General features: G+C 37.6%; 1 protein-coding gene and 1 pseudogene across 2 annotated transcripts in view; one reads left to right on the top strand and one right to left on the bottom strand.

Annotated features, from left to right (window-relative positions):
* Positions 1-23,643, top strand: part of ADGRL2 (adhesion G protein-coupled receptor L2) — a 682,132-nt gene that overhangs the window by 264,844 nt on the left and 393,645 nt on the right. For both annotated transcript variants that reach the window (XM_074381060.1, XM_074381061.1), the window contains exon 3: positions 2,562-2,666. The gene's annotated coding sequence lies outside the window, so the exon portion shown is untranslated. The remainder of the gene's footprint in view (positions 1-2,561; positions 2,667-23,643) is intronic.
* LOC120366007 (small ribosomal subunit protein uS10-like) lies at positions 16,953-17,293 on the bottom strand (annotated as a pseudogene).

The following is a 23,643-nucleotide window of genomic DNA, read 5'->3' on the forward strand; positions in this document are numbered from 1 at the left end:
AATCTGTTGTTCATTGATCTATGGCTAGTGATTAGAAACCATTTTTGCCTAGACAGACAAGTCTAGCTCATCACCTTCATCCTAATTCCTAACTTCCAGGATCCCTTACTCAAGTTGTTCTTATCTGTATTTTAATGTGTTTGAACAGAGGGTTGTTGTAATATTGTTAATGAAACAATGTTAATGTCAACAATTTAGGGATTATGTTAAGTGGCATTTGAATCTGATGCTACCACTGCCTAATTTATCTCCTTTCTAACCTTTTCTTTTACACCTTCATTAGAATATCTATTAAGATAATGAAGCATAGCTACCATATCAAAAGGCAGAATACTTCAAGTTCTAAAATAATAATAATGTCTTTTTAAATTTGAGCAAAATTTCAAACCAATGAAAACAACAAACAACAAACACCACCTGTTTTTTTGACGCAACTCAAACAGTATCTGAGTCCATAAAGATGCAATAATTGGTTAGTTAACCAAAGTGATACAGTTCATTATTTTTCTATTGCACGTTTATGTAGTTCCCCCCAAAGCACAAGCATAATTTGGTTTTTTAAAAAATATGATTTACATATGGCACTTGAAGAGAGATGTTTTAGAAAAATCACATAAAGTATTCCTCCTTGTAAAAGCAATGTCCTTTCCTTCTTGTTAATGCCAAGGATGCTTTTCCCCAAACACTCATTCCCTGCTCAAGACAGTGTAGCCGCAAATGAGGAAAACACAGCTAGTCCCTCAGTTGAATGTTTTCCTTTGTTTACCTATGGGGAGTTCATTCTGCATTGGGAAGAATCCCTTACTATCGATGAGTCTGAAAGTGCTCAAATTCTGCCAAGGGGAAGCTTATAAATCTCTGTGTACCTATGGTTTAATCTAAAGTAATGCAAAAGGGACTTTATCATCACAAAGAACATCAACCACACTGCTTCCATTGTCTCCATTTATATAATACATTCCATCTTATTTACATGGGTTCCGTTTCCAGTTACAGGATCACTGCTTGGCAATACTAGGAAAAGTGCATCTAAAACGACAAACTGATGCTAGCACTTGCTCCTTATTACAGGTATATTATGTGTTTTCAGTCTATCGGGGATTTCTAGAGTAGTTCCAGTTACTGGCAATCAGATCTCGAGACAACTTCATGCCCAGTAATAATGAGCATCTTCAAATGGATTTTTTAAAGACAGCATTAATTCAGAATATAAATTAAGAGAATATATTTGATGGTGAAAAAGTGCAAACCTACCCACACATTTTGGTTTCATGTATAAAATATAAACAGCATATGAACAGTCTCTTGTGTCTTCAGAGGAATCTGTAGCTTTTTTCCTTCTGAAGTGTGTTCAGAATATGCTATTTTAAGCATAATAACACATAAATAAAATACACTGCTTGCCAAAATTATTTTTCACCCATATATAGGGCCTTGAGACACTGTTCTCAACTCTGATTTTCTCCTGAGATGCAATTTAAGAGCTTTAAAACAAAGTCTTTAAAAGACTTCCTATGAAATATGCACAGCTTTTTTTTTAAATTTGTGTTTCTATATGGCCAAATTGCTCTGTTGTTATAAATACTGTATGTAAAATTACCAGATTGCCTGGCATTCCATTTTTACAGGGGATATTGCATCGTTAAGCATGGAAAGAATATAACTATTCAAACTGCTTAAAATATTTTGTAACCATAAATTATTATCTAAAAATATTTTTCAAGTAGATAAAAAGAGTTGTCAATTCTACATAGTGAATGCCTCATAAGGGGATCGTTTGTGGTTGAAAACTGAATAAAAGCAGTAAATTAAGACCAGACTTAACCATAGAGAGGCCGTAATCCACTGCAGATTTCCTTGGTGAATGAAGTATTGTGATATGGATTTATCCTCCTTGCCTGTACAGTTAACCAGTCACATCTGTGACCAAAGTGCTGTCTGTGCTCACAGACAAGGTAGTTCACTAACCCCAAGGAGGTAAGCCCATGCTGATTTACATTGTATTGATAAGTGCAAAATAAACACAACTGTGTCTTGGGGGCTCCCTGTGAAAGGGCAGATAGTATATGGATGCTGAACCTGTGTTAAAAGAAAAAAGGGATATTGAAAAATGAGTGGGCACTTGAGAAATGGCCGGTGAAGCTGGGTGCCCAGTTTTCCAACAGGCATGATGCTTGAGGAGGTAGCCTTGATGAAGGCAAGGGGAATGTGGGTACGAAAAAGGTCAGGAGTGCTGAGAGCTGACTGAAATATGGTCTATGTTAAAGGAGTATCACTCACTATAAATATTCAATGTCAAGAATGTAAATGGCTTACAGACATAGAAGCCCTTGATGATTATGTTATCCAGCATTGTTGATTTCCTTCTGTTGTTTGTCAGCAGCCACCGTAATTAATGAAAAAGACCCTGGAAGTCTTGACAATGAGTGGGTTTACTCTTAAGTCTGTGCATTTTTCTTTGTGATTACATGCCAGTATAATAACTGATTTGCCTTTCTCAAAATTAAACTAAAGGGAGCCAAGTATGTCATATCTCTGTTATTATTTTTTTTTTCTTTTAGAGCCCAATGTTTCCCAAGGACATTAATTTTGATTTCTCCACTGAAGGCTTGTGGCTGCCCTCATGCTTTACAAAACCTTACCAAGTCAGAGCCAAAAAGAAAACTGTGAGTGAACATTCCTTTCAAACAATTATTTTTCATTATTTAAGAAAAATTTTCTCAGATTTCTCTGTTATTCATTCCAATATGCTCCCTTTGTAAAAGATGTGGGGGAAAAAGAGAATACAAAAGTGAAAATGCCTTTTTATTCTGTAAAGGGTTGATATTTAAATATTTTATGAGTCACTCCAACACCTTTCTAAAACAGTATTTTACAAATAAGGTCAGCTTTGAAAGAAAAAAGTTTACTCTTGAACATAAGCAGGTATTTGTACATTAATGTTATAGTAAAATGTATGTAAAGTAGAAACTACTAGCCTATTAAGAGTGTTTTAATCCTTTAAACCAAAAACTTTTCCTTGGAATTTTTCAAGATTGGAATATCAGTTTCTTTAAACTGGAAAATGTTTAAGCTAATGAAATCTTTATCAGATTCAGCAGTGCTACTAAAGTGTAAACTAGGTTATCTGCTCAAGAGAAGGCCTTTGGGACTTAAAGTAATGTGGATATCTTTACTAATGTAAAAAGATCCCAGAAAGCATTAGCTCTTCTAAATATGTGTTATATTTGATTCGATTCCTAAGGAATAAAGTTTACAATTACCATCTCCACTTAATTAAGGATAACCACGACTTGATTATACTCATTTCATCTTTACAAATGTGTGTGTTTCTGAGGAAAGCACAATCTTAAAATCTCTAACATTATACAATATATATTTCATCAATACTTTTGGAGTTTTAAAGCGTTTCCTTCTGGTTAGCGGAAAGGGGTACTGTGGTAGTTGAATGCAGGTTTCAATCAAATTGCCTACAAATATTGCATAAGTGCCTAAACTTTTAAGACAAAATATTTTCAATTAAATACAGTATTTACTACCCCCTCCCCACCACACACACACACACACACACACACACTCACACACTCACACACACACCCCTACCTCAGAAGTTAAGGGCAAAGAGGCCAGGCACAGTGGCTCATGCCTATAGTCCTAGCACTTCGGAAGGCCAAGGCGGGCAGATCACCTGAGGTCAGGGGTTTGAGACCAGCCTGGTCAACATGGCAAAACCCTGTCTCTACTAAAAATACAAAATGAGCCAGGTGTGGTGGTGCATACCTGTAATCCCACCTACTTGGGAGGCTGTGGTAAGAGAATCGCTTGAACCTGGGAGGCAGAGGTGCAGTGAGCAGAGACCACGCCACTGTACTCCAGCCTGGGAGAGAGAGTAAGACTCTGTTTCAAAAAATAAAAATAAAAAATAACTTAAAGGGAGAAAACTTCTGTAGAAACTTGTCACTAGCAGTAAATAATTCTTTGGTGTTTTTGGAGTTAATATTTCCTAAACTGATTGCAGATTGATCAAAATAACTACTTTTATACTTTTGCATGGCTTCTGTGTATTACAATAATTTAATAATTGTAAGTAATAAGACTCCTCCTTCAAAGAAAAAGTGCTCATTAATGATTGTAATTCCATGTTGTGTTGCACATTCCTTACATGTTGTGAAAAGGTTATGAATTCACTCACTGTAGCATCAAAAGTATAAAGGTGAGAGGTGAGATTCTTTGTTGCAAGTGCTGAGAAATAATCATTTAAAGGTCAGTTGCACTCCCAAAAAGAACATTTGTTTAATAAGTAACTCATTTTAGGATATGCTGCAACTTTAAAGGTTACAGAATAGACCAATTTGCCAGTGATGTCAGCAAGAAGTACTATTAAAGTCATTGGTCTTATTAAAACAATCCTTCATAAAATTCAGATTGCATGCCTCCTCACATATCCCACCACACATCAAAAAATTGCCCAAACTATTTATAGTTACAGCGTGCTTTCAAAGACGCATCGCCTTCTGCACTTTACCTTAAGTACACGGCTCCTCTTAAAAGCAACAATGGAGTGTTAGATGGGAAAATATGTCGGCAACCACACAGCCTCCTTGAACACCCAACACTCAATACACTTTCTCCCAAATCTGATTCATCCTATTTTGCTTCATTCTTTCAGTTTCATTCATATATAAGAACATCCCCATGTGTCATGGGTTAAAGGATTTCTTACTGGATATTCTGTTGTGCCGTACACCAACAACTATCTTGCTAGAAACTTTTATATAAAAGAAAAAACTATTGATTCAGCCATTTAAATGACAAACTATAGATTTATATCCTTTCCTATTCCAAGACCAACTTCCTTCCCTACTATCTTCTAAAAAAGCCAAAGAATTTCATTTCGGCAATAAGTTGGAATATCAACTTGATATGTAGATGATAAAGAAGTAACAATATTTGTACTAAAAATCTTTTAGTACCTGAAAGGTTATTTTTTTTCAAGATCTGAATAAAGGTGATAGTTTATTTAATATAACTTTTATACTATTCAAAATTTTTTGCCTTTAGGGAACTGATGTACAAGTAAAAGTTGCTTTGTTGTTTTTATTTTTTCTTTGTGAAGAAGTATTTTAAACTGGCTATAATTTTCCCTAGAAGAGGCATTCTTTGAGATGAGTATATGAATAAAATAATTTCAAGAAAAACCTCTGTAGAAAGCAATCCCTTCCAAACACTTGATTGCTTAAGATTTACGTTTTCTTTTTTACTCTTCACGTTGGTTGCAAAGCTTCTTCCCATTGAAGGTATTTTGTTGGTGGTAAATAATGAGTTCTCAGATTTTTATAATGAATTGATTTTTTACATATGTTGTGTCAGAATTTTAATCACAGTTTGAAAACAGTACATTTTCAAGCACACTTCTAAGGTTTGCTATTTAGATTAACAGAACTAGACAGCTTATAACTCTCACCCTATTGTAAAGTAAGAATTCTGTCTATAAGACATTTGCAATTAGAAGAAATTATGATACTCTTATTTCAAGCAACTTAGCTAAGAATCAAGTTATTCTCTTAACTTGACTTGCTTTTCATTTGAAAGAGGGCAAAATCTATTTCCTGGGTAATTTTGCAGAGCAAAGATATTAATACGTTGGGGTTTAATTGTATCCTGTGTTTAAATACACTGTGGGTGAAACCCCAGACCTCTGCTTAATTGCTGTGAGAAAATAGCCTGATTTCTCTGAGATTAGGCACACGCTTATGTATACTTTGACCTAAGAGTGCCTCCTTCAGAATTAATCTTCTAAGGTAGAGGGATTTGCTTTTATATGTGCAGCAGGGCCATTCGTGACAAACAGGGCCTAATAAACTAACTTCACCCCATAGACCTCCCTTTTTCTGTCAACGTTTTTCTTCATCTATTCACTTCACACATCCCTTGTCCAGTGGCTTATTAGCAAATAACCCTCACTGGGCAGGGGGAATAATTTTAACGGTATTTTTAAATTAGAGGACTTGGAAACTTAAACGGGATCCTTCAAAAATAAAACTATTTTTAAAAGTTTCATTTTTACTAATGAAACTTAAAGTACTCTGGAATACTCCGTTTAAGTAAATACCACAGTCCTTTGAAAAGACAAACAATTCGTATTTACTTAAAATTTGGTCTGCAGCTGTATTTTGTTGGATTTGTCTAATGTATGAAAGCACTTTTTCTTTCCCATCAGCTACATCCGAATTGTTTTTGTAAGATGTAACAGAATGTTCTGGTTTTAAAATATTTATATTAATCAAAGTTAGGGCTGTTTATATTTTTTGGCAATCGTGCTTTTCTTTAAAAGTGATGCACTCCTATTTAACTAAACAAAAGTGTTGAAATGGCCTGTCATATAAACTTCAACTCAGCACAGTTGGTAATAGAAATTCTAGAGACGGAAATAAAGGGGAGGTAGTTTCTAGCTTCAGGTTAAACATGGATTAAGAAAAAGAGCAACAGTGATAATTTCTAAGATTTTCCTGAGGAAATGTCATTCATTGCTGCTTATAAACTCTAGCGTTACCTGGTTGAAAGGTTTGCGTTCAGGTTTCTTGCTCTATTTTCTTGGGGCATTAAGAAGTAAAGCCCAAGGGCTGGCTGAAAAATAATGACAAGCCACTGAAGCTGGAGGCTTACACAACCATCAGTTAATTTTAAAATCCTTTATATTTTATATACGTCCAAACTCTTTTAGTAATGATAAAAATACTTACATGTTACTTACCTGTGGATGACTGTATTTGTGGGCAGAAAGAGCAAAAAGGAAAGAGTTTTTCTTGAGAGGTCAAGCCTCCCACTATTGCTATTGCTACAAGCTTTTGTTGGTGAATCTTAAACTGTATGATCTTTCTAGACTCATATAAGGGAAGGGGAGTTTTTATTAAAGACATTTAAACTGCAAGCCAACCTGAATTAAATTTATATATAGTTATATATAATTCTTTTGTAGTACGGACCCTCCCAGATATTCTGGAAGTTTAATAAGACATGGCTTTAGGCAGATTGGTCTATTTGGGGTTTTTGTTCTTGTTGCCGTATTCATTCTGTAGTTCAAACTGCACTGATTCACTTCTGTGGAAAATAATCCTAAACAGGAAGGGTAGGGACAGAGGACTTAGTCCCTAATGTGGAAGTCATAAGTGTTTTTTCTTTCAGGGTATGGTAAGCACATATCAAACAAACAGGAAGTATTATTATGCATTGCAGGCAGAGGGGCTAAAGGTCTCCTATTCGAACTTTTGGCCCTTCTTGAATCCTGATCCTTCATTATTTTGTTTAACTTGGTGTAAGTCGTGACCAGTAGCTGACTCTGAGAAAACATTTCCTGACATCATTTCCAGAGGTGATGTGGGATTATTGTGCTTGCCTTTTCATTTTGGGTTGAGATGAAAAGTCTGACAGTGGTTCCTGGTTAATACTTTGAGCACGGTCTTTTAATTAACAGGTCGGGCTAATTCATTCCTTTGGCCTTTAGCATCACAACTTCATTTTCACACTTTGGTTAAAATAGTCAATGCACGCAATACACACAGGCACACACAAACATTCACAGACACACAAACACATTTAAAGGGACAAAAATGGGACAAAAAATAAGTAGACTCTTTTTAATTACCTCATTCGTAATACGAAGTGGTGGGGAAAGAGCAAAAAGGTCAGGACATAATAAATATAAAATTTAAATCTCTAAACTAATTTACTTTTTTGTTTTGGTACCAGCTAAAGCCAATGAAAATAAACATGTATTCTATTATGTCACACCATTATGGATTATTATTAATGCGTTGTTTCCAATTTTATGCAATTTTGGTATAATCCAAATATATGTATTAGCCTGGGTAGGGAGTTTTGCTTGAGGTAATTGACATTATATAGTCCAAAGCACAGGAAAAAGTCAAACATATCTGTAATCTTTACCTATTTCCAAACAGAAGGGGACAATCAGGCCAATTCTATTGTGAACCCTCCCTCTTCATGCAGAAATTCCTTTGAAGTCAGAGGGAGATGAAGGAGCTGAGACTGAGAATGTGGCTGGAGGGGAAAAAAAATGAATATTATCAGGCCAGAGTCTCATAACCGTGTTTTATGCCACATTAACCGTTGGGTTTCCTATAATGCAGGGCCTTTTTATTATCGTTTTTACCTTCTAGTTTAATCAAGGATCACTAATATAATTTTTAATAATATATTGGGGTTAAAAATATGTTTATTTAAACTCCGTTAGGCTAGATTCACATCCCAGCCCCTCAAAAATGTAAAGAAATAATTGTATTTAGAAAAAGCTAAAAATGTAAAAAGCATCACTTTCTGCTTATATGTAAGCCTAGATGAAGCAGAAAAACCGACCAATTAAATTGGCATTCAGAGTGAGTACAGCACAGAGAGAAAGTTACAAAGGAGGTGGGGATTTATTTACTTCTCAAGCAATTTTCCCTCACTTTCCCCATACTTCCTACCACCTTCCAGGAGAGAGAAAATGTTGGCTTGCATTCCTGTCACCTAGCTAAAAGTTTATTTCTTAATCCTCCTTAGTTACAAATCACAGGGAGCATGAATGTATTTGAGTGCATAGAAGGAAAGTTATATAATTCATGCGATGATGGGCTGAAGCTGTGCAGAGTCATTAGACTTAGGTGAACAGACAGCTGTCCAGAGACTCTCTTCAGTTTCAAAATCGCCAACAAGAGGAAAATGACTGAAGACAGGAGCAAGGACAGAACCAATCAACTTGTCAGGCTGTGAAGCTATCTAAGAACAAGACAATTTCTTCCTCCAATTAATATACATTATTTGAGACGCTAAGCCATAGGGGAGATACTGGATGTACAAAGACAAATCACATGATTCTTGGCACATTCAAATTGTATGGATGTGAAAAACACTTTAATAAACAATAACAAAGAATCTGACAAGCATCATAATGCAGGTGTTTACTTAGTGCTATAAGAAGACAAAGAAGGAAGTTGTTAATACTTCTTTGAGTTTGGAAAGAGGTACTGGATTGGTGAATAATAATTTCACAAACAAATATTAATAAATGAAGCCGCATCTTAAAGTATTAGCAGGTATTCAACCAGCAGAAAAGGAAGAAGTGGCCATTCCAGGCAGAAGAACCAATGTGGACTGAAACCAGAGCATGTCTTATTCAGGGAAGAAGATGTTGTCGACTGTGACGATAGCATATGGTGTACAGGCTGCGTGGTAGGAGGAAGAGTCTATCATGATTCGGCTCCAAACTGTAGCCCAATAAACAAGCCTTGTATGTGACGCTGAAGAGTGGGGACTTCATCCAGGAAGCAGTGGAAAGTCACCAAAATGTTTAAGCAGGGGAGTAACGTGATAAGAGTCGTGCTTTAAAAAATAGCTGGCATCAGGATAGAGGGAGGCTTGGAGAATGACAAGGATACAAAGGTTTTTATGAGTTAGAGAGAGGTTGAAAAATGAAAATGAGAACCTTTGCTATGATCAGAAATTAAAGAGAGATTTTAGGCTGAGGAGGTAAAATTAAAAACAAAACACACCTGGCAACCTCAATGTACGCAAACTTTCACGTGCATACTATCAGGTTTGGGTGAGAGTGATATGGGTAGAAAAAAGTATGTTTCCTGTATAGTTAATAGTAGAAGATGGGACCGGGTGTGGTGGCTCACGCCTGTAATCCACGCACTTTGGAGGCCAAGGCAGACAGATTACCTGAGGTCGGGAGTTCAAGACCAGCCTGACCAACACGGTGAAACACTGTCTTTATAAAAAAGAAGAAGAAGAAGAAGAAGACAGGTGCCTAAGTCAGAATCCCTAGAAGCAAGGCCAGAGATTAAAGTTGTTCTGAAAATGATTTACAAAGGTATTACTCTCAGGAGAAGGGAAGCAAGAGGAGCAGAATAGGCAGAAGCAGGGAGGAAGGTAGTGAAGAAGGATGTGCGCGTGGCTATATTCCTTTTCTATAAAGTGGGTTTGTTGGTCCAATTAACACGATGTTATCCATATGGTCCACAAATAAGATGCCCTGTAGGAAGTTTATACAATCCCAATCCCTACAGGCTATATTTGGACCAAGCTGAAGAACTCACGTAGCACTGGGACAAGATCATGACTCTTGTTATTAATCTATATGCAAGCTGCTTCCGATCCTCCTCCCCTAATGCCTATTAAAAATAGGACATTTTAATACAGTAAATTGGTAAAAAGTAAAAAATAATAATAGCACATTTGCCAGAGCAATAACCACATATCCTGTATCTGGTTAACTCATCCTAGTAAATACGTTACATATAGCATAGCAGCTGTGTACTTTCAATATAACCACATATCCTATGAAAGTACAACTTGGTTCAGTTGGCGGTAGTCTACTCATAACTCCATGATCCATCTAATATGCATATGGTCTAGATTGCTCAGCTATGTGCAGATAAGGCATCCTCACCTATGCATCCTTTAAATCGTTGAAACTGTCTATTTTGAGAGGAGTATCTATTTATTTATTTATTGCACTAATCTGTACAATTTTGCTCAGAATGTGATAACTGGTTTTGATTTACTCACTTGACCATAGAGGATAGTTTCAAAGAGTTCCGCTTTGATAGTACAATAGTTGGTCAAGAAAACAACGGGAGAATTCTATCAACTTCTAACTGGCTCATCCCACTTACACATTCAAGGACTAGAAAAAATGACTGCTGGATGAGTGTGTAAACCCAGTAGACCCACTGTGAGATAAGTCTGGATCAGAACTCCATTTATTTCCTGACACTTGCATGCCCATACTCTAACCAGCGGCCCATGGTGGTGCTATCAGCATCAACTCATATCTTATATCCACCAATCCTAAGAAGATCTGAGCATTCCCTTTGTTCCAGTGTACAGTTCTCTGAGTAAATACCTCTTTGTCCTTTTGGGGAAGAACTGAAGTGTCATACACTTACTGTAATGTTGCAGTTCCTGCGTCATGGGGACCAGCATCTCCTTCAGTCAATAGTTTCTGAGTATGAGAACTCACTCAGGTATGAAGACAAGACAAGAAATTATGACTTTCCATTGAGATACCTGATCTCGGCCTTTCGCTCATTATTTTCTATCTCTTGATTATCTATATGAACCAATACCCTTGGTGGTGACTCATCTATCTTGCCCTTTCACGTAGCAACCATCTCCATGTGTACCTTAGGATAGTTCCCACTCCCACCCACACAACAGCCATTTCAACTCAGTTTCCCATTGTGGTGATTGCACTCACTTTGCTTCTGACAATTAAGTTATTCCTTGTGGTCCCTATTAATCTGGAATCCTACCATCCCGCTTGCTACAATGGACCCCAGTCTTTTAATCACATGTCCTACTATGCCTGATTTAAGAAGGACTGTGCTTCTCCACAATGTTGGAATCTCCCAATCAGCAAATTCTTCATCATGTTAATAAACAGCACGTCCTCCAAGTTCTCCTGAGGAGTACAGTCAGATATGGATTTTTCAGTCTTACATAATGAACCCATTTTTTCATGCTCAGTTTTTTTTATTGGTTTCTTTCTTTCTCTACAACCTATTACTACAGTGCCGGGATCTCTACTTCATTTCATGTGACCCATCAGTTTTTCTAAGCTACCAAGAGCTATCCCACTCTTATATTAGACCTATCATATAAGACTTTGCTAGGTATTAAATCCTGTGTTACAGCAAAACAATCCCATATGGGAAAACTGTCCATTGCATAGCTTTATATTCTGCCAGGACCCTCAGGATCCACTCCTAGGCATACTCTTTGGGTATACTACAGTCAAGTCCTAGATATCCCCTGGAGTATATAACTCATCTCTGTCCTTAGCAGGCCATCAATTCTCTGGCTGAGTCATGCTGAAATATGGCCCAAATTATCAGTCTGACTTCCCTGAGGGAAGGTACAGGCAGATCTTGAGGACCGTCTTATAAGGCATCTACCTTATTTGAGATTTTGGCATAGACTTCATGAATGAAGCTTTCTCTTCCATTAAGAGGAAAGGGGACTTACTAGCCATTTTTGTGAGCCACACATGTTCAGAGGAGGATGTAGTTATAAGATGCTCATCTACTCTGATATCCCTATCCCAAACCTCAGGATACTACTTCTTTTGTTCAGAGGCCTAAATTTTGCAAAGGAAACTTGCCTTGGCTGAGAATTTAGCCTCCTTTAAAGTTCTTCCACTTCTACAAATGAGCCATAAGGCTGATCTCCAAATCTATCTGCTCTCTAGATACAAGAGAAGAATGTCTCTTTAAATGATGCGAATGAGGTTTTCTGACTCTCAAATTTTGCTTTAAATTCCAAATAGTAGAACTGAGTCTGTACATGAAACAGACTCTATGATGGCTTCCAATGAGCCTTGCCTTGTAGTGATCATGATATTGTATAATCCACTCCCTCAAGTATGGGCTGGCTTTGTGACTTATTTTTAACCAACAGAACATGGGAAAGGTGATGGGACATCACTTCCATTATTAGACTACATAAGATTGTCACTTCCTTCCTGTTAGAAGAATCCCTCTCTTTCTGGCTTTGATCAATTAATCTGCCATACTGGAATGGCCCACGTGGCAGGAACCTCAGGATGGCCTCCAGTGAATAGTTCACAAGGAGCTGAATCCTGTCAAAAATCACATAAACATGAAAGTGGATACTTCCCCAGTTGAGCCTTCTGGTGAGAGACCCTAGCCTTAGGTGGCACCTTGATAGTAGCCTCGTAAAAGACTCTAAAGCAGAGGACTCAACTAAGACATCCCTGAACTCCTGACGCATAAGAACATAGAGATAATAAATGTGTGTTGTTTTAAGCTGCCTAATTAGTGATAATCTGTGACAAAGCAGTAGATAACTAATACAGCCTATTATTTTATCACTTCTATGCATCAGTGATATTTAGCAAAAATTAGCCATATCTTTAGAGTTCCAATTTCCCCATACCTCTCAAAGCCAGAGACGTTGCATCAGCTACTGCATCTCAGCCTTTTGCTCAGTATTTTGAGCTCATTATTTCGAGATACACCTGTATCTCTGCCCAGTTTGCCACCATGGGTGAAAATTTTAGCCAGAGGTAGGCAAATGTTTTCTGTAAAGAACCAGATGGTAAATGTTTTAGTCTTTGAGATCATATGGTCTCTGTCTTAAATACTCAATCCTGTCTAAAAATAGTTAAATAACCATGTTCCAATAAAATGTTATTTACAGAAGGAAGTGAGTTGGATTTGGCCCACAGCCATAGTTTGCTGATTCCTGATCTCACCAATAACACTGCTGTATAATGCCAGGGAGTAGCAGTAATGCACCTGCCACCAGTGATAAGAGTCTTATTGCCATCTACCTCCCGAATCTCTGCTTCTTAGGACCACTTCCAGTATCATTCAGCTTGACTTGGGATCCTGAAAAGCAGAAACTAAGAAAAGGATTCTTATAAAACTGATTTACTGAGGGAGTGCTTTTGGAGAAGGAGAAGAAAGGAGAGGGCAAAGGAAAAAAGCTAAGCAAGAATGTATGTTCAGCTGAAAACTGAGAGCTTGGTCCTACAGGAAGCTCTGGAACACCAGAGGTCAATTCACCCTTAGAGTTTGCTTGTAGGGGTGGGGAAGAGGGTGCAGGCAGAGAAGGGGGAATGTTTGGATTCCTTATATCAGTAAAGTGTTGGCTGTTGGCTGCCTGGACATGGGAACGGCCCAAGTAAAGCAATTTTCCTTCTCAGGGAAGGGAAGTAGCTGGGTATGGGTACTTTCCTATTCCTTCTTTGGGATGACACTTTTACCCTGATTACATTTGTGTTTATGACCTGGAACCATTTTCATTAATTTTTAAAAAATGGAAATAGGATGGTCAAAATAAATAGAATATTAATAATGCCAAAAAGGATGCCAAATGTTCGTGTTGGTTTTATATTTGATAGGTGTTGATTATCAGTATTCTTACTTAGCCCATTTGTCAAAACTAGAACCAATATAGTCAAAGTGAATAGAACGGAATGATGGTTTGGGGAGCAATTATAGGAAATATGGGCAGTAGCAAGATAAAACACACATAGCTCAAAGTTCTCATATTACCTGCTCCTCACTATTAAATAGTGTAATAATCACCCTAGAGACCAGCGGCTCCAATTTCTATCCCATGCTATCCCTTACTGGAGCTGTGAACTTTGGTAAGATATTTAAATTTCTGTGGCTCTTCAGTTTCCTAATCTGGAAATCAGGGTTATTACCAGTATCTAACTCATGAGATCACTGTGAGTAAAAAAATGAACTAATACATGAAGTGTTTACAATAGTATTTAATGCATAGTGTACACTTGATTATTGTTGATGTTGCATTGTTTGTGATCACTAACTTATCGACTGTCTTATATAAATGTAGCGTTTGGGTTTTGGGCTCTATTACCTCTTATTCCTATACTTTGAAATATTTGAAAATATAATTATATTAGTCTACTCTCAGCAAAAAAATCAAGTCTCTTTCCCAGACACCAAGGAAAATTCTGCAAAAAGCCATATTCTTGAGTTCCTTCTGTAGACAGTTTAAAAGGGTACCTATGCTTCTAAGCAAAAACCATTAAAAAAGAGTATCTCTATCCACATCCGAGATGATTTTCCTTCAGTAATGAATCTAAAGAGGCTCTAGTTTTTTGTAAGGTAAAATGATGACTAAATGTTGTGAAGGTTTTTGGGATGGCTGACCATAAGCAAGAAGCTTCAAAGAATTCAAAAATAGAGGTTTCTGTATAGTTCCACACATAGATAGGCAACTAAGTATGTATGTAGAAACACATAAAGAATATTGTTTATTACATATTTATATACACTGCCTCAGGGGAGTACAAAATTCCGATTTTTAGATTTATAAATATACTTTTGAATCTATAATAATGCAGAGGACAAGATTTTGTACATTGGAGTTAGATGAAACATATCTGATCATCATCATCTGCCTGGCACTTCTACTTCTCTTCATCTTCATAAATCACTGCTCAATAAACAAGAAAATAGGAATCAAGCAACCATGGAGATTTGGAAGAAAGATCACAATTATTTGACGAGTGGAACATCTGGAAAGGGATCATGGCCTCATTATCTTTCAAAAATAGTTAATGAAACCTTCTTTTAGTTCACTGAAGAATTGAAAGTGGAAATGCTTCATCAAACATTAACTAAGAAAATGTATGCCAATGCTTTGGATAAGTCAAGTTGTCATTCCACTCCATAAATATTTATTCTGCAGATGGTTTTTAAAACTACCAGTTTCCTTATTATAAGGAAAAGTTAAGTTGGTATATTTATTTTAGATTATATTACAGAACTTTTCAACAGTTGCAGTTTTTAAAAACATTTATTCCATTCCTTTTCCTTCTTAAAACCAGTGGCTTGAATTGAACAAATCATAACATAGTAGGAATTCTCAATCTTAGCAGGTGAAAGCTTGGTCTCACCTATTATATGTCCTCTTGACAATGTAAAAGTCTATCCTAAAAACAGAAATCTTTTGAAATTCTACATTTCAGAAAGAAAATATGCAAAAATTGATAAGCCATTGGACAGAAAACAGCTTTTAAAAAACAATTACACTGAAAAAGTAAATCATTTTCAATCCAAATGTGATTGTGCTTTTCCGGTTTAAAAACGTATTCTTTTATAAGAATCTAAGTATAATAGAATAACAACTTGTGTAATGTGAAGCAGCAAACACATTTAATATAAAAACACTGCATTGTGTCTATTTGATTCAATCACCAAACACATACTGAGCACTGACTAGATGTCAGGGACTGACAGGTGCTAAGGAGGCAAAAATGAAATGGTGGTTACTGCCTTCAGGGAACTCCTAGTCTAATGGAGGTGACAGACACTTCTACAGCTATCTATAATAGAGCGTGACATGTGCTATGCTAGCAGTACCAGCTAAGTATTACAGGAGCAGCGGGGAAAAAGTAGCCTCCTGAATCCAGTTTAACATTGAGAAATGCAATACTTTCTATGAACCAAGGATCACCAAAAAAAGTCAGTCAATATATAAAACAAAGATAGGCAAAAGCCTTTGAGGGAACAAATTTAGAGGATAATTCTTAACTGTACCTTCCCAGTAAACATGGGAGTAATAACATTTAGAGAATTGAAAGATTGTAAACAATGTACCTACGTGTACATCTCAAGAATATTTTTACAGGACGCACGTTGTGACTGGAATGACAGGCTTCATTCTGTAGAGTGGCGTTCCTGTAACTGCTATGAATGTACTCAACTTCATTAAAATCATTAACAATTACCAAAGATCATTATTTCAACATGGCAGTCAACCACATGCTACAACTAAATTTGCACTGAAGTACATTCAGTACTGGGGCAAATGTGGTCAAAATTGATTAACATTTAAGAAAATTACAGTGTGACAAAAACTGAAGTGCTAAGCTCTTCATTCCGTTAATAAAGCTTATTTAGTTTGGCAAGATATAAATAATTACAGGAGCCTGCACTATGAATGTGTTGCCTTAGCATTTGCTTTCATAGCTCTTTGGGCTATTAAATATATTACCAAGCATAGTTCTTTATCTGAGTGTCTTGGTCCGTTTGGGCTGCTGTAACAGAATGCTATCGACTAGGTGGCTTGTAAACAACAGAAATGTGTATCTCACAGTTCTGGAAGCCGAGATGTCCAAGAGCAAGGCGCCAGCAGATCCAGCGTCTGGTGAGGGCGGCTTCCTGGTTCATAGACAGCTGTCGTCTCCCTGTCCTCACAGGGCAGAAGGGGTGAGGGAGCTCTGGGGTCTCTTTTATAAGAGCACTGCTCCCATTCATGAGGGCTCTAGCCTCATGATCTAGTCACCTACGAAAATCCTACCTCCCAAAACCATTATACATTGGAAACTAGGCTCTTTTTTTTTTTTCTTTTTAACAACTGCTAATCAATTTATTAAAATAGTTGACTTAAACATCTGCAGTGGTGACTTCCACTTCAGCTCTCGGCTCAATACTGATGGAAATGATCTGCTTAACAATCTCAGAAGGACTGTGCAAATCCATGAGTCGCTGTGGATTCTCATCTTAGAAACTTCACCACGAGGAGTTTTTCTTGGAGTGATTCTCAAAGTCTTGGTAGGCATTCGAACTGGTCCTCTCACTTTGAGATTCTTTTCCTTTGCTCCTCTGATCAAATCAGCACACACCTTCTCCAGAGATTTTATGTTGTGGCTCTTTACAGTGACTCCAATTTAGTGAATTGCCATCTCCGGCTACACAGGTGTTTTTCCAGTGTCCTTAAAAGCCATGGCTGCTGCGTCGCTCCCTGACCGACTTACTCCTCGGCAAGAGCAAACAGCGGTGAGTTAGGAGCAGGAGCGGCGGATCTAGAGCCCCACACCACCTACAACCATGTCTTCCTCAAAGAGGGGAGAAAACTAAGATCTTAATTTATGAATTTTTATTTCCACAATCCCTGGATTTTGCCTTTTTTTTTTTTTTTTTTTTTTTTGGACAGGTTTTATGAGTGAAGTGATTAAAGGCTATCAAGCAACAGAAACATTTGGCACAACAATTTTTTTTCCTGAAAAGTTTCTCCCATATTTGCTTTTATTTGTGAAACAGCACACAGGGCGAAGTAGCTTCTCGCTTTCTGCCTTAATATTGGTCCTGGCTTTTGGGTGATGAGGAGACACAGCTATGTACAGCTGCCCCTTCTTGAACTCTTCCCTCTGTCTGTCCCCCATCTGTCTGTCTTTGGTTAGTAAGACGATTTTGCCTTGTCTTTTTGAATATTTGAATAGCATGATTGAATTTTTAAAGAGCTCTACAAAATAAGGATTTCAGCACAGTCCCTGCCCTGTGAATTTATAAGATAATGAAAAGGCACCTTCCAAACAAAGAAAAGATGGAAAGATATTCTTCCTGAGAAAAGTATGTAACAATAGGGAAATGTCTTTGACATCTGTCATTTGGGGGAGAGGGTTATGTGGGTGTTGGGGGGGTGTTACAGTAGTAGTTGAAAAGTTCTCTTCATCCTGTGGTACTGATTCTCTACCCCTTGTCAATAACTTCCTATCTTACATATTACTTTCGGTTATTTTTTTTCTCTTTAGCTCACCACTAAAGAATTACATTTGCTAAAAACACAATTCTTTCTACAAAAGCAGAAAGTACATACAAAAAAAAAAGAAAAAGGATATTTGCAAATATTTTACATGTTTAAATCAAAGTTTAAGAAACAATAGCAACAGCAATAATGATTAAAACATGTGAATTTATTTAGTGTTTCACAATTTTCAAAGCATGTGTACATATATTATCCTATTTGATCCTCCTAATAACATTGTGGATAGTTAGAACAGGCATTATTGTTTTCATTTTACACATGAGAAAATTAAATACCTTAACTGGGTTCCCCTAGAAATATTAAGACAAGGATTCAAATGCAAATTCCACGGTTCCTCGCCTTACAATGGGGTTATATCTGGATAAACCCATCTTAAGTGGAAAATATTATAAGTCAAAAATGCATTTCATAACCCCCAATAAACCCATCATAAAGCTGTAAAATCTTAAGTCAAACCACTGTTTGAGCTGATCCCAGGAAACATTGATAGGGAGTGTGGAATGAGACAGAAGGGAAGAAAGCCAATAAAAGGTGTGTTTTTAAGGTGGTTTCCAGCTTGGCAGTTCAGTCATGCTGGGGATCTACGAAAGCTGGTACAGAATGCAACACAGTGTTAACTCAATTAAGGGATAAAAAAGCTGGAATATTTTTCTACCAACTCTCTACCTATCTTTGGTTGAAGTCTGCCTCCAGAGGTAAACAACTGTAGGGTACTTCTGGCTTGCATTTCTTGGGTAAACTGAGCATATTCCCAGAGCCAGAAAAATGTCCTGACTCTCAGTGTCACAAATGTTCAGAGTAAGCAGGCTTCAAGGCGCAGAGGTGAATGATGGGTGGGGCAGAATGGTCTCAGCCAAACTCAACAAAGTCAAGCAATTTATTCCACCACAGACACACAGCTAATATTGACAAGGCCAGGAAGGGACTTAGGCCTTTGGCTGTTTGGGTAGATTCTTTGATAGAGTAAAATAGATGTCATTCCTTGTTCTCAAAGTGTAGGTTAGGAAAGAGAGTAGAGTCTCCAGGCATGGTGGCTTATGCCTATAATCCCAACATTTTGGGAGGCCAAGGTGGGTAGACCACAAGGTCAGGAGTTCAAGACCAGCCTGGCCAATATGTTGTAACCCCGTCTCTACTAATAATACAAAAATTAGCTGGGCGTGGTGGTGCACGCTTGTAGTCCCAGCTACTCAGGAGGCTGAGGCAGAAGAATAGCTTGAACCCAGGAGGTGGAGGTTGCAGTGAGCTGAGATTATGCCACTGAACTCCAGCCCAGGTGACAGAGCAAGAATACGTCTTAAAAAAAAAAAAAAAAAAGAAGAAGAAAAAGAAACAGTAGAGAAGAAACAATATATTAAGCATGAATAAATATTCTTTCTAAAGCTCTTACAATAATTGAGGTTTTTTTCACCCTGTGCATATAACAAAATTATTCAAAACCTGAAGCTTTTATATAATGCAAAGAAATATCAGTACATGGACCTTTACATAGCAAACATGCTAATACTCTACCAATATACATTGCCAAGGTTTTCAGTCCAATCGGTGATATTTTGCTGAGGACACTGGAACAAATTTTTGTATTTATAGGTGCCATAAGACATTTAAAGGACATGTATATTGCAGAAAATTATGACACACAAGCGGTCTGGCAAACATTATGTGGAAAAGTCCCAGCTGATGTGTGTTATCACTAAACAGCCTCTTCACATCAGTGGCACTCACGCCTCAGTTTCACAGTTGTGAAATATTTCACTACAGATGTGAAGGTATTCTTGTGGCTTACTCAATAAAACAGAATGGGGCTTTATGCACCCGTGAGTTTTCAATTAATGTTGTTGACAGAATGAATGGCTATTTATGCAACCAGCCTTTCATGTTCATTCATGGTATACAATACCTAAGTCTTAGAGATCTCATCTAAATGCCTCCCCTCTTGGGAGGGTGCTTATGGATTCCATTGTAGACATAGGGTAGCATAAGGTTCAATGATTCTATCTAATCAGCAGAGTGGACCTTACATTTTAGTTGAGGCCACTGAAGCCTTTGTTCAGCAACAGGGCATTATCCTATAACTTCTACAATAAGTTGAATGTTTGTTGGTACAGAGATCTTAGGGAACCAGTGCCTGAACTTCACTTTCCCAAGTATGCCTTTCTGTCCTCACCACACCCCAACACTCATATTTTTGGGAAAAGGAGATCTACACAGAAAAATCATTTTTCTGTATGTAGTGAGCCCTTAGTACACTCATCCATTTGACTGTGGTGAATAAGGTCCTGGAACACGGTTGGAGCCCAATAAATGCTTGCTGAATTTAATCCAACAAGAAAGAAACAGCACTATCAGCCCGGGCCCCTGTGTGTTCTAAGATATCTGTAACACGGTGCAGTTCTTGGAGGTAGAAGCTAAACGTGAGTACCTCCTATACCCCACCTATTCAACAGTCTCCTCACGCAAAAGAAGGAATGTGTAAATGTTATCTGAGAAAGCTTTTTGTGGTAGATGAATTAAATTCCAACTTTCTTCTTGGATTAAAAATAATTCCAGTAATAATGCAATTAGAATTTCATTGGGGTTAATCATTATTAATTAAAATCAACATATTAATTTTCTTTCCATATGGTTTTATTTTCTTTTTTTAATCAGGCCAGGTGATGTGGCTCATGCCTGTAATCCCAGCACTTTGGGAGGCTAAGGCGGGCAGATCATGAAGTCAGGAGATCGAGACCATCCTGGCCAACATGCTGAAACCCTGTCTCTAATAAAAATATAAAAATTAGCCAGGTGTGGTGGCATGTACCTGTAATCCCAGCCACTTGGGAGGCTGAGGCAGAAGAATCACTTGAACCAGGGAGTCAGAGGTTTCAGTGAGCAGAGATCATGCCTCTGCACTCCAGCCTGATGATAGACCAAGACTCCGTTTCAAAAAAAAAAAAAGAAAAAAAAATTCATCCTGTATTGTTAACCACACATTGTCCCTAAGAAGCAGCTAAGGATTGCAGTCTCCATTTTTCAGATGAGAAAACCGAGGCTCATTAAGCCTAAGTGATGTTTATTCAGGTGATATCAGAGACAGGGATACAAATGCAGGCTTATCAGATGTAATCTAAAAATAGCACATTTTAAAAGTTCAAAGTATGTTTCCCAAGTTTTGAGACTCCATCTGAAAAATACAGGCATGTTTGTTTACTTCTGCAAAGCAAATTAAATGTGTAGCCATGTATTATTGATGTCTATTATTTTAGTTCCTAAGAAGTATGTGTATCAAATTGCCTTTACAAGAGAAATCGTATTAAAACAACTTGTATTTACATGCTTTTTTTAGTTTGCACTTGAGCGTTTATTTTTCTGCTGACTTTAGGACAGTAATATACTGTGATGCTTTTTTCAAAATCAGACATGCTGGTGACTGTTCCGGAGCATAGATCAGTGTTGGTACTTAAGATGTCCAGCCTGGAATAGGACTGTACCATTAAGAGTACATGTGTAAATAAGCAAAGACTGTCAGACCAAACAGATGCCAAAGCCCTGAATTGTAAACTAACCCCGGAGGGACTTTTAGAGTTATTAGAACATTTGTCCATTATTTCTAGAAGCATCTCAGCGGCTCTAATCCATCTCAAACTTTTTTTTTCTTCTCAATATAGCTCATTCTCTCTCGAAATCTTTCTTCTGTTCTGTGGCCAGCATAGACAAGACCGGGCAGACAGGCCCATAGTAGACCCCTGGCTTCTTAGACCTAACTTAGGGCAAAGGCAGAGAGATGCCCCAGGTAACTGTGCACGAGGCTCTCAGGAACACCAGCAGCAGGGCACATTGCTGCCTGATTTGCAGTTCTGCACTCTGACTATCAGAATTTTATATCCAGAAGATCATAATTTAGAGACTAATACAGCATGCTCATTGAATAGATTAGGAAATGTGTTTCTCGGAATTTAGATGACTTGCCCAAGTTCAGTGGTAGAATGAGAGAGAAAACATGCCCCTCCGAGTGGAATAAAATATATTTGTTTGTTTAAAAACATGACATTAATCAAGACAGACTAGTGATGCAACTGCAGGACCAGACTTTAGGTCACAAGATATCTAAGTAAACTTTGATTTACTTAAAAGCCTTGCGATAGAATATAAGTCAGTTTGGCTACCTTGCCTGAATAATGAAGTTAATATTTATTTCTGAAAAGGCTTGGATCTGTCATCTAAAGTCTTAAATCATATTCATTCAATGCCATGCTTAAGCAGTACAGTAATGAAAAGAAACAGTCAGTCTGAAACAGAGAACTGCTGATAGATGCTAAAGTAATGAGTGTGCCTCCATCCTGTGCATAGGTGATCATCGCTGAGAGGAGGGCATGGCTAGCCACTGCGTTTTCCTTGGTGCAGTGCAGAGTTGAGCAGGATGATTTATAAACCTCAACACACTGAAGACCAAAAAAATATATAAATCATTAAGCAGCATGGCTCAGGATTCAACCTGCTTTTTTTTTTTTTCTCCCTAACATGGGTAATAAATTGTGTGGGCTTTAATAATTTATAGGCAATGTTGTTATAATGTGAGAATATTAACTTTGGTGAGTCTTTTAATTTGCTTGTGATGTCAGTTGTGTGCTGAAGTGTTTCTTCTACAGGACAGAAACACCACTAATGCACAATTGTATTCTGACACTTCAGTCAGAGGCTCCTGGGGACTAGAAGAGACAGTTCACTTTAGCACTGATTTTATCAATTTGGTGCATGTCCCTCAGGAATTACATGCCACAGAGAGAATTAAAAGGAACAGTTTGAAAGCACTTAGAATCATATTAGCACATTCACATGCAACCCCTCTTCCCCATGTCCTTGTGGAAAGATAGCCTGACTCAAGCCATTTTATTTCTGCCCAGGATTATGCCTCAGGAAAAAGAGGGCGGGGGGGGGGGGTGGGGTGGGCAGGGAAGAAAAAAAATTTAACTAACAAAAACCAGCACAAGGAAAGCCCCCAAAACATTGTAGATTCATCTGGGAATGTGGCCAATTTCTTCCCAGTTAATAGTGTCCTCCACCGATTTTCCCTCAAATGTTTTCTCATCATTTCACAAATGGGACAGTAGTGGCCCTCTCATATTTCAGAAATAATTCCTCTCTGTCCTGCCTATGTTTTCAATCAGCAAGGAAAGAGCATTGTAGCAATTTAGTGGACATCAGAGCCAGAAAAACATATAAAGGGAGACGAAAGGGGCAGAATGAAAGAAAAGGGAAGACAGAAGAGTTCAAGAGATGATGTGATGGGAAAACAGAGGTCCTTCGATAGGGCTGAGCATGGAAGGCCCTGAGAGCATCACCCAGGCACGATTCCGAATTTTAATTCCAATCTAGAAGCTACAAATAGAAATGAAGACCTGCCCCTTCCTGTGTTTTGAGAAAACCCCTCTCCATATATAGATTCTGCTACTTAAAAATAAATAAATAAAACATATGAAGCAGTGAATTGGAGAGACTAAAATAAAGTAACCAGTGACGAGGCCCAGTGGCTCACGCCTGTAATCC

The sequence above is a fragment of the Saimiri boliviensis genome, chromosome 11 (assembly GCF_048565385.1).
Source record: "Saimiri boliviensis isolate mSaiBol1 chromosome 11, mSaiBol1.pri, whole genome shotgun sequence".
NCBI lineage: Eukaryota > Metazoa > Chordata > Mammalia > Primates > Cebidae > Saimiri > Saimiri boliviensis.